Source organism: Musca domestica, unplaced genomic scaffold, assembly GCF_030504385.1.
Source record: "Musca domestica strain aabys unplaced genomic scaffold, Musca_domestica.polishedcontigs.V.1.1 1, whole genome shotgun sequence".
NCBI classification, from domain to species: Eukaryota; Metazoa; Arthropoda; class Insecta; order Diptera; family Muscidae; genus Musca; species Musca domestica.
Genome location: NW_026712114.1, coordinates 34,823,343 through 34,835,909, shown reverse-complemented (window position 1 = coordinate 34,835,909; position 12,567 = coordinate 34,823,343). Strand labels below are relative to the sequence as shown.

At 35.7% G+C, this 12,567-nt stretch overlaps 1 long non-coding RNA gene across 1 annotated transcript; it reads right to left on the bottom strand.

The window, feature by feature from the left end:
- Positions 1 to 5,312: 5,312 nt before the first annotated feature.
- Positions 5,313 to 6,924, bottom strand: LOC131802255 (uncharacterized). The gene is made up of 2 exons (XR_009342115.1): positions 5,596 to 6,924; positions 5,313 to 5,522 (listed from the first exon to the last, which is right to left on the bottom strand). It is a non-coding gene; the product is annotated as an uncharacterized LOC131802255 (long non-coding RNA).
- Between the last annotated feature and the right edge of the window lie 5,643 nt (positions 6,925 to 12,567).

The following is a 12,567-nucleotide window of genomic DNA, read 5'->3' as shown; positions in this document are numbered from 1 at the left end:
TAATTAAACACTTCTCTTAAACACACACACACAAAAACAAACAGAAACGTTTTGTTTTTCCCTTAAGGCCTTATTACACAAAATAACTTTAACTATACCATTTAAAAACTTAATAAATATTATTGTTAATACAACTGCTTCACCACCAATCATTGATCTTTCCTCCCATTATTTTGTTACAATTTTTTATTTAATAAAAAAAAACAACTTTGTACATAACCATTTCTTCCACCCACACACACACACAAATAAACAACAATAATGTATTATTTTTTTATTATTACAGTTTATACACAATTTTTATAATCAGTTTTTTTATATATAAATTTTTTTTATGTTTTTTTTCTTATTTTGTTTGTTTTTTTTTTTATTTCAAGTTTTTCTTTATTATTTACATAGTTATACATAAATATAAAAAGTAAACTAAAGAAAAGATATACTAAATGTTTAAGGTGTTAAATATAAAACAATAATAATAAACCAAAAGAAAGCCATACAAATAATAAACCAAAGTATATTATTCTATATACATAATTCTATGTATTTTAATCAAAATTGTAAGAATTTTTTGTCATTCACATAATATTATATATATATTATTATTATAAAAAATTTACAAAAACTTATAATAATTATAAAATTTACAATTAAAATAATGAAAGAAAAACAAAAAAACACAAAATAAAAAAAGAATGCCCATAAAAATTAATAAAAATCTTTATTGAAAAAATTACAATTTTTCGTGTTATTATTAGTGTTCTGATGGGATAGTGGGAAGTTCCATATTAATTTTTATCATCTTTATCATAAAAGGTAGTCTTTGGTGGGGAAAAGATCTATTTTGACACAACTTTGTAGATGGTTCAAAACTTTGGGTGCCTTGGATCAATGGGTTTTATTCGCTACATCTTAAATGGCATTTTTGTAATTTTGATGGTCTTCGACTCCTTATGTAAGTTGTCTATCAGGATTAAAATACATCAAATTCAGCGCAATCACTTGACTTGTATAATAACCACAAATGTAAACTATTAAAGTGAAAATGTTTGTACAAGAGAGATGGTGTATTTTAAATGAAATCGGTAGAGTTGCTTCAGAACTACAGGGAGAGATAAAAAAAGTAAAAAAGCAGTAAGTTCGGCCGGGACGAAATTTGAATACCCTCCATCATTTGGAACTAACTTGGAAATTTTCAAAAAATAACATTCGCCAAAAATTCTGTGGTGGTACCGTTGTATGTGGGCTATACGATATCTTGAACCTATATAGATATTTCTCTTCCAGGGAGTAAAGTGCTTGGAAAGAACTTATAGTATAGATTTTTAGATAATTCTATTGAAAAAATTTGCTAAAATCATCAAAATACCGAATATAGGTACCGTTATATTGGGGATAAACGATATCGTGGACCTATATAAATAGTTCTCTTCCAGAGGGTAAAGTACTCAGAAAGAATTCCTTGTATGGTAATCATTATACCGAATATTGGGTGGTACCGTTGTATGGGGGCTATACAATATCGTGGACCGATATAGCCCATCTTCGAACTTAAACTGCCTGCTGACAACTGATCTGTGCAAAATTTTTGCTTCCTATCTTTATTCGTTTTGACTCTAACGTGATTACAACAGCCAGACGGGTGGAGGGACAAACGGAATGACGAACTTAATATACCCTCCATACTATGTATGTTGAAGGATATAAAAAACTGCAACAATATCAAACGCCATGATTTTTACTATTTCTTTGATTTCATTGCATGAAAAGAAAAAATGTCGGAAATAGCATCAAATTTTAGAATATGTTTAGACTTTTTCGAATTGGTCACCTATAGCACGAACGGCCAATGAAACCCTGACACGCTGCCCGAATGTTGCTTTGCGGTATTTTGGCCCCTTCCTGGCGAAGCGCTTTTTAGTGCCAACCTTGCTTTCCAAAATACTCCAGACACAATAGTCCAATGGATTGGTATCCGGAGATTTTGGTGGCCATTGTGAGCTGGAAATGAAGCGAGGAACCTCATTTTGTAACCATTCTTGGGTGCGCTTGCTGAGTCCTGTTGGAATGTCCAAGGTCTGCGACCAAAACGATTGCGTGCCCAACTCTTTAATACATCCTCCAGAATATTTTCGCGATACTATTCGGCATTTATTCTGATGCCATGGTCGATTAATACGAGCGAAGAGCGGCCATCAACTGTTATGGCGGCCCACACCATCACCATGGCCGGCGCTTGAGTTCTGGTGGCCAACCGAATATTTTGCATATTTTCAGTTGACCTCTTTGGCAAGTAAACACGACCATTTTGTTTGTTTACAAACTGCTGGACAACGAATGTTTTCTCATCGGAGAAAACCAAATTCGGCAGTTCACAACTTTCGGCCAAGCGAAGCAACTCTTTAGCTCTTTTGAGTTTATTTTCTTTCTGTTGCGGTGTAAGTTCTTGCACTTTTTGGAATTTCAATAGCTTTACCCCGAGCTCCTTTTTCAATATTTGCCGAATGGAATATTGCGATATGTTCAGCTCACGAGTCATTTTTCGGCCACTGCGACTGCGTGATTCAAGTCGCTTCTTTACTTTTCGAACCATTTGTGCTGATGTTGCTGTTTTCTTCCGTCCACTTCCTTGTTGCAGCTTTTCAATCTCACCCTGTATATTGGTTAGTTATATGTTCAGAGGAAACTTTTTATTTGAAGGTATTAGTTTTGTTTGCCAACATTCCTGCAGAAAATTTCCAGCAACTTCTTTCTGAGAGAGTAAGGAAATTTTTGACAGTTCTTTCAGTGAGAGTTTGCAAATTCTTGCTGGACAAATTTCTTCTTGCAATCACTTGCAACTCTTTTTCTTCTTATTTATCGACATTCAATCAGATGTTTTCTATTGTTTATTTCTTTTGTGCTTTCAGAGAGACCTATTGTCTCCCAATCAAAGCATCCTCTCAATACTCGTTCATTGAAACTCCATACGCGAAGACATCCATAACTTTTATTAGAAAACTTTATATGACGTTTATTTGTATCAAGTCCTAAAAATTTAAACATAATAATTGGTCACTTCCAGAGCTGCAAGAATGTAAACATTTTTACTACGATAAACGATTTTTCCTTTTTAATATAAAAAATGCAAAAAAAAAGATTTTTGTAGGTTTTGGAACAGAGCAAATGTAAGCAAATCATAAACTTATTATCCAAAGTGACGACATTTCTAAAATCCTTTTGCAAACAAATTTTGTTCACAAATCACGGCAACCCTGAAAGTCATTTTGTTGGTTTTTGCTTTAGCTAAATAATTGTATTTAGAATACCCTGGTCGATAAAACCGTTTACATTTTTCGTGCTTTTGGTTGATATATTGAATAAAACTGTTTTCATTCACAATAAACCAATGATGACATCATTATTGCCAAAAGCAAATATTCCAAAAAACTACAGTTTTTTCCTCTAATAGTGCATACAAAATCTCAAAACGAGTTAGGGTGGAAATACATAAAGCACTTATCTGGCTGGCTTAAGTCATCGGCTGGCTTCTTCGGAAATGAACAAAGGAGCCTAGGGCCAAAATCGAACTATGTCAACCTAAAACTACTTTGTTCATCTAAAAAGAAGCAAGCCGATGACTTAAGCCAGCAAAATATGCTCTTTATGTATATGCAACCTTAGTCCTGGTAATTGACAAATCACAAGAGGGTAAAGATTTTATATGTAAACGTACTTTAACCAAAGACATTGAAGTATAAAGACAGAGGACAGGACAGAGCCAAAATCTGGCAACCCAGTGGAAATACCTCTGTTGGTATGGTATCATAACAACATAAGTTGTGTTCCAGTACTTTTTTAGTAGTAAAACTAGCAGAAGAGAAAACAGTTCGAAATGTCATTCTCATTTAGGTTTGCTCAAAAAATAAGGGAACGGAAAATTAGCAGAAATGCGATAAAATGTCAAAATTCAAAATTCCAAAAGTAAACAGCCTAAATCGGACTGGTGAAACCTTACTGAAAAGAGCGCCAACATTTAAAAAATGAGTATTGAAGACGATAAGTTAAAATTAATAATTTATAATAATAATTAATAATCTGATTCCTCATTCAGCCAGTCCTCTTCACTGCTGGAATTATCCAAAAGTGAATACATCAGTTGCTCCATATTTTCTCTTTTTGTTTTTTGCACTACAAATATTAGTTTTTCCTTTAGTTTTCAAGTTGATCATTTTCTTTATTGAAATGTATCAATACATTTTTTAACCTTGTTAGCCCTGCCAATTAAATGTCAAGTTTACAATATGCACATTTCTGCTCGGCCAAATTCATGTTGTTACGTATTCCTGATTGGCGGCGTTAAAAGTGACCCTCCGGCTGCTAGCGGTCTCGGGGTCTGGTTCTCAACCGTCACTTTGTAACACCTCAGGACGAACACGAAATTGGAACTTTACACATCACAAATACAATACACTACACAAACACAACACCTGCTCAGACAAGGGAGAGTTGATGTTTCTACTCCCGCATTCGCCCACCCTTCCATGGTCTTCAGGGTTCCTTTTTAAAGTAATTTTTTGAAGACCCCACACACACTCACCTCTTTACCTAGCTAGAAAATTGCCCTATTAACAAAAATTTAACACATAGTTTATTTTTAGTCTAATTCTAATCACAACATTATTTATTGACAGAAAGGACTTACAGCTAAATACAGATACATTTTGTCGATCTTTAAAACGGACAATCTAACACCAGATTAAAAAAAATTGTAAACATATGAAAAATAGCAAATTTTCCTTGTGAGAAACCTAGGGAATTTTGTCTGCACTTTTCAGACCTCAAATTCTAAACAAAATATTACCTACTGTAAAGGAGCTCTCTTACAACGGCCTCACTAGCCAAAATTGGCTCGAATTGAAACATACGACTACACCCTCTAGCTTTCCCTGGATATTGCTCATATAGTACTAGGTGAAATTTAAAGGAAACTGGCGTTAAACATCCTTACATTAAAACATTAAGAGAGGACATCACAACACATACTTATACTATTCAATTAAATTTGCAATATGTTTATATTAAAATAATTTGCATGTCTATCAATATTCTCCTATCGTTATTTAAATTAATTTTTTTTTTTTTTTTTTTTTTTTTTTGATTTTTTTTCAAATAAATTTTCTTAATTTGTCGATTTCTCTTTCTTTTTTAGTTGCAATTCCCTGGATATTCTTCCGTGCTCCAAAACATGGATAAAGAAAAAGGGTGTCTATTACCTGGTCATTAATTACGTGGCAAAATATTAATTTTTATGCCATAGGAGATGACAACTTGCGATCAAAAAAAAATCTCCAACTTGTGGCCATCCGATCAATTTTGACCCAAATTCCGCTGCCTCAGATACGGACACCAAACAGAAGTATGACACCAAACAGGGAGACCTTCAAATTCAACGGCCAATTTAAACCCAAGGACCGGGCATTTAACACCAGATCCCCACTCAGCAGTCAGTGGAGACCAAAAAAAATATTGTGATTTTGGGGAACCTTTATATATAAAAAAAATACAAAAATAAAAATGTTGTTTGCTTTCCCACTGTCACTAGTATGATGTTCTCACTTTTTGTTAACAAGTAAACACACATATAAATATTCACTTTTTTTTAGTGTTAAAAACTACTTTGGACCGTCTTCTTGCTTAGATCTTTTGCAACACTATGTTGCCAATTTTCCTATTTTCCCCCTTTTTATAGTCGCTTCATTTTGCCACCATTTTTCCTAAAATTTCCAATATTTATTATGGACCTTGTTGATGGCGATAGGGTAGCTACGAAATGGCTACTCAGCCATGGTTGTATAAATCCGTAGCCAAATAACGATTGAACGATCCCTATTCTTTTATAATGGCAACGCCATCCATTTCCTTCTTGTCATTTTCTTTTTCATTTCGCCTGATGCGCAACAGCATCTAACTTTAAAATTTTATTTTTCTGAATCGGGTCTCTGAGCTATTTCTCTTTTCAAAGAAATAGCTACTGGGGTAAGTAAACAAATGGCATATTTTAAAAACAATGTAAAAACTATTTACATTGAATTTTCCAGGTAAGCCATGTAGCCTACACGCCCCCTGATGGCCCACCCGACGCAACAAAACTTCGACCCTTTGCTGAGTTAATTTTGCAAAGGTCGATGTGCGGAAGGTTTTATTATTCCACGTGGGGAACTCCCACAGCCCTGAAGTCTCATGGCCGGGCATTTCTGGAACTTCAATGGTAAGCATACCCTTTTGGAACCGTGAGATTTGTTCAACGGTACTTTGTGTGGCGTCATTTTTTTAATGTATGCACACATATACATGTATGCGTTATGGTACGACCCGTCCCCCCATACGTTTATGCGTATATAGCAAGGTGGCAACCTTAGTTTCTACAATGTTATCCATTCACGCTGAATGAAATGTTGATGAATGGAAATAAGAAGAAGACTGTTTTTATTTCTCTTCTTTATTCATACAGACGTGTTTGCCGACATAATTGAAAAATTCCAGATTACACCTGAATTATTTGGAGAATTTTTTTGATTTGAAGCACCCGAACAATATTTAAGGAGACTGTGAGTATAATTTATATATTTTTATTTATATCTACCCCTATATTAATGCATATTTTTTTAGGTTACTCGGTTCGACTGGGATATGAGTAAAGTTCCTTAACATGGATTTCTTCAGTATCATTTGGCAGAATTTGTAGTGTGCAGAAAGTGAAATGCGTACGTTCTACCAAACTTGTGTGGTTATTGTTTGGCCGTGAGTGAGCTGTGGTGATTCCTTTTTAATTTTTGGGTAAAATCCCCATTTGGGCTACACCAACCATCATTGAATGGTGTATGGTGTATTCAATGCTTTTATTCAGCCCTCCAACCACTACGTACTCCTTTGGGTTTATGAAATTGTAAGTTAAACCTTTACTGTTTATAAATGCCGTAGTAATTTTAATTTTTTTTTTTTTTTTCAGATACTGCTGAGTCGGGGGTCATATTATTGTTATTGTCCGGTCATTAAGAATTAGTTATACTGCGCTTACTTATTTTTGAACAAATTCCTGCCTAACATGAACTTGTTTTGCTCCAAATCTTTCGGAATTGTGTGTTTATATGGATAAAAGCATGGTATTCGTAAAATAGAAAACTAACTATCGCGCAATAAAGCGTCTGTCCCTGGTGTAAGTGGAAAACCGTGAGTATATTTATTACTTTTTTTTGCTTTACAAAAAAAAACATTGTCTAATTTTTGTGTACATATTGCAGACGTCCCAGAACAAAACATGAGGTGGCTAATATGGGCTCAATCTGCGGTGGAAGTGTTGATTTTATATTTATTTTTCCCCCATCGAAATTTTATCCATGTGAAGGAGTTATTTTACCATGATATGTACAGGTGAGTGATACATTTCTGAAATTGTTTTTAGGCAGTTTAACTTGTTAGGAGTTAGGAGGTGATTTTTTTAGCCTTTTTATATAAAAGCAGAGATGTTTTTATTGGCCTAATAAATATACAAAATAATGTTCAAAGTGTTTTAAATCTCTTGAGATTTATATTAATATTTTCGCTTTTGGATCGAATAGATGTTCAATGTTCAAAATTGAGTCTTTCAAAGCAAAATTTGTACCATGCTTCCACAATTCTTGTCCAAATAATGGGCACAAAAGTGAACAGAATTTAGCTGAGTTTATTAGGTTCTTATTTAAGATACTTCCACAATAATTTAATTTATGGTAACTTAACTTTATCTGCCTGACGAAATTATTGGTGATATGTTTTTTTGTTACGTTTGTTTATCAATAAGACAATATATACAATATTGACACCAACACATCACGTTTTACAAACTGGAAAATCACCAGTATAACTTTTAATAACCGGCGAAACATAATGTCATTTCCTCAAAATGGGTCAACAAGAAAATATTTCAGTTTTATACGAAATTTGGGATATTAAGTTTTACGTTTTTAATAATGGGGCTAAGTTACATTTTATCATGACATTCGTCTTCACCCTTTATATGGATACTCTGTTTTTTTATTAACGATAGTGGTCGAAGCTATTACGTGATCAAAACCTAACTAGGATATCTACCACTTTGGCCTAAATTCCCTAGGTTCGCGATGGCATAGTTCCGACCTGCCCCTATGATGGGAAACCATTTATGTGGTTAGATTTCAGCTACATGGTTTTTGGCCGTAGCTCAGTTAGCCACTTTGACCACCTATATTGTTTCGACTTTATCTTAATCAAAAAACAATTTCGCCATTAAGCTCTACATCTTCAGATCCTTCACGTGGCAGGTTCCTAAAGGCTTTCCCTGCATATCTTCTATTTCATACATATTGCTACCAATCGGTTTGACTATTCTGCACTTTAGGTACTTGCGACAAAATTTGGCGTTTATATTTTTCCCAAAATCGCTCAATATATGATTTTTCCTGTAGGCCTCCTGTCCGGGAATGAATTTAACTATTCGGGCCCTTTGATTGTAGCGTTTCGCACTCCGCTCGTAGGCCTCGTGTAGGTTTTTCTCAATTTTGTCCCTGATTATTTCCAACCGTTCTTTTCTGCCTAATTCATTTATCTGATGATCGCATAAAGATTGTAGTTTGCGGGCTAGCTTGTAGTCACTGCCGGACGTGTACATCTCGTAACCAAATAATGCAAAGAACGGAGTTACCCCCGTTGAAGAGTGGATTGATGATCGTAAAGCACATTCGATTTCTGTTAAATATGTGTCCCATTCCCTATGATCTTCGTTCAAATATGCCCGGATTGCAGCCAATACAGATTGGTTTACCCTCTCTGAGGCGTTAGATTGTGGTGAATACGGTGCCGTTTGCATATGGTTGATTTTAAAGGTTTCGATCATTTCTCTGAAACCCTTAGCAGTAAACTGCGCTCCATTGTCCGTGTGAATCGTTTCTGGAACTCCAAACTTTCTGAAGATTTCTTGTACAAGAAATTGGACTACATTTGAGGTGGTTGCTTCTCTCATGGCTTTTAGAAATACGAATTTGGAAAAATGATCGACAACTATAAAAATATAGCTGTTACCACCTTTCGAACGAGGATACTTTCCTAAAAAGTCCATATATAATTTTTGGAATGGACGTTCAGTAACGACCTCACATCCTATAGTAGGTTGCATATTTCTATTTAGGGGTTTTGTCTCCTTACATGTCCTACAGTTCACAACAAATGCCCTTACTTGTGATGCCATTTTTGGCCAATAATAAAATCGTTGTAGACGATGCAATGTTTTTGTTATTCCCCCGTGAGCAGAGGTCACTTCATTATGTGCCTTTTCTATCAAAAGATATGTTAGGGATTCGGGAATCCATAATTTCCACGGCATTTCCTCAAAATCTAAATCATTTTCTGTTTTGGTACGCTTGAAAATAAGTCCATTCTCAATTTTCAGATCAGGTAATTTGGCTGTATTTTTTTCGATATCACCGATCAAGTCTTTGTATTCCTGACTTTCGAACTCGGCTGTTTCAAAGTCGAAAAGATCGTCCACAATTTCGACATCTTCTACAACTTCCAAGCGTGACAACATGTCTGCCACTACGTTGTCTTTTCCTTTTCGATGTTCAATATTGAAGTTGTATCCCTGTAACTGCAGGGACCATCGAGCTAATCTACCACTAAGGTCTTTCACCCCCATGAGCCATTTCAGGCTGGCATGGTCCGTTATGACCGTAAATTTCATCATTTCCACATAGGGTCTGAATCTTTTTACTGCCATAACGGCCGCCAAGCATTCTTTCTCTGTCACACTATAGTTTTTTTGGCAATCATTCAACTTTTGGGAGTAGAAGGCTATAGGGTATTCCTCATCATGGTCTCCCTTCTGGAATAATACGGCCCCTATTCCGTATTCCGATGCATCACATTGGATATAAAATTGTTTGGAGAAATCCGGATGTTTTAACACCGGGGCCGTTGTCAAGGCATTCTTCAACTCCTCAAATGCATCTATGGCGTTCTTGGTCATCAAGAATTTTGGTCCTTTTTTGAGTGTATCTGTTAAAGGCGCAGATATGCTGGCAAAATTTTTAATAAATCTGCGGTACCACCCCGCTGTTCCCAAAAAACTTCTTACATCTCGTGGACATTTTGGCACTTTCAAGTTTTTAATGGCCATTACCTTTTCAGGATCCGTTTTTAATACACCCCCTCCAATTACAAAGCCTAGATATTTTAGTTCTTTAAAACAGAATTTGCTCTTTTTAAGTCCTATCGTGAGGTTGGCTTTTCTTAAACAGTCGGCAACTTGATCTAATAGTTTTAAATGTGTTTCGAAATCCTCTGAAATAACTAACAAATCGTCTAAATAAATAAAGACATTGGATTTTAGACGAGACGGAATAACTTTATCCATCAATCGACAAAGACGCTGCGCCGCATTACATAGCCCGAAAGGCATCATTCTAAATTGATAGAGCGGACGTCCTGGGACAGTAAAGGCAGTGTATGGTCTTGACTCTTTATCCAGCTCTATCTGCCAAAAGGCATGTTTTAAATCAACACTACTAATAAAAACAGTTTGATCTATACGGCTCAAAATTCCATCAATATTTTGAAGCGGATACGCGTCTTTCATCGTTACAGCATTTAATTTCCGCGCGTCTAAACAGAAACGATTCTTTCCTGGTTTCCGCACTATCGTAATTCGATTATTCCACGCACTATTGCTCTCTTCAATGACGTTTAGTTCCAACATTTTATCTATTTCTTGGTAAATTATTTCTTGCACCGCTGGGGAAATGGGGTAATGTCTATCTTTAATAGGATTTGTTCCCTCAACAAGTTTGATTGAATGTTTTTCCAGCGTTGTATGCCCTAGACCCATTTTCTCAAAAGAAGGGAATGATTCCACAGTCTTTTGCAACCGTTCTTTTTGATCATTTGTAAGGTTATGTATTTCTCTCGGATAATCGTTCTCCTCCACGAATTTGTTTTGGATTTTTTCTATGTCTATGACATTGACTGATACTATATCAGGGGCTAAATTAAAAGCTTTCCAAAAATCAATTCCTAAATATAAAGGCTGTTCTAGGTCTGGACACATGTAGAAACTTATCTCTCTTTCGATATCTTTGTATTGGACTTTTACTCTTATCTTTCCTAACACTCGATGTAATTGGCCTGAAGCGGTTCTAACATTGGTATAATAAAAATCTGGTTCCATTTTTAACTTGTCTACTAACTCTCTACATCCTTTACCGAGAACCGAAACTGTGGCTCCAGAGTCCAGCAGTCCTTTTAGTTCTTGACCTTCAATAGTTATGGTGGCGTAAGGCCTTTGATCAGATGTTTCATTGTATTTTCTCACCGATTCAATAAGCATTTTTTTAATCATTTTGTTTTCTTTTTTTCTATGTCGGAGCTTCAGAATTCTATCTAACTTTTTGGATTTTTGGCTTTCTTAGGAACTACTATCACCTTTTCATCATCTTTGGTGACTTCTGTTTCAGTCAATCCCTCACAATTTTTTTTCTCCTCAAAGATGTGTCTTCTTATAATTTCATAGTTCGCTTTTCGAACTTCTATTGGTAGGTAATGCCGAATGGACGGATAATTAAGTTGCTCTAAGCATTTTGTTGTTGTTTGGATGTTACGGGTCTGTCTGTCGAACACGATGTTCCCGCTGACACTGTGTTCCTTTTCCCGTTTTCCGATTGGCACCTCGGACACTTTGGTGCGACGGTGTTCGGTTGGCCACATCTGTAGCAGAATAGTGATCTTTGTGCCGACAAACAATCCATAAACCGATGTCCTGGCCTACGACAGTTCCAACAAATTTGTTCCCCTTGGATCTCAGACACTTCTGGCATGGTTTCATTTACATAGTAATTATCCTCGCATGTTTGCAACTCGTGTACTCTAACATTTTGGTATGGAGGTGGAGGCATATACCTCACATCTCGCTTGTTGCAAGTTTTTTCAGCTCTTATGCATTCCATCCTGAGTTCTTCCATTGAATGTATGCTCATGGGATAAATCATTCTAAATATTTCACCTTTCAAATTTCTCTTAACAATCTGGATGATTTCTCTCTCAGATATTGGCTGGCTTAACTTCGACCTCAAGGTATTTATGACTTGAAAAAAATTATCTAAGCTTTCCCCTGGCTTTATCTTCCTTTCTACAATTTCGCTCATGACATCAAAATTTGACCTAGTGGTGCTATATCTCCTGAACAGGGCGTCTTTCAACGAAGACCAATCTCGCACTACGCCAGTTTTAATTTGTAGCCAGTACCATTCATACGCTCCACCCGACAACAAACTCTGGAATTCAGCAAAAATGTCTTCCCAAGATACTTTGTATTGGTTCTTCAAATACTCTAATCTAAAAACGAAATCTTCTACAGAAATTCCAGAAGGATTACCATCAAACTTCAGTTTAAACTTCTCCACTTTGCTAGGCCTCTCCAAATTGGGGCCGGGAGGAAATAACATCATGTTAGATGATGGTATCTCTGGAGGTCTGTTATTTAGAAATAGTGGTGGAGGAGCGGTAAAATCGCGATGTATGTTA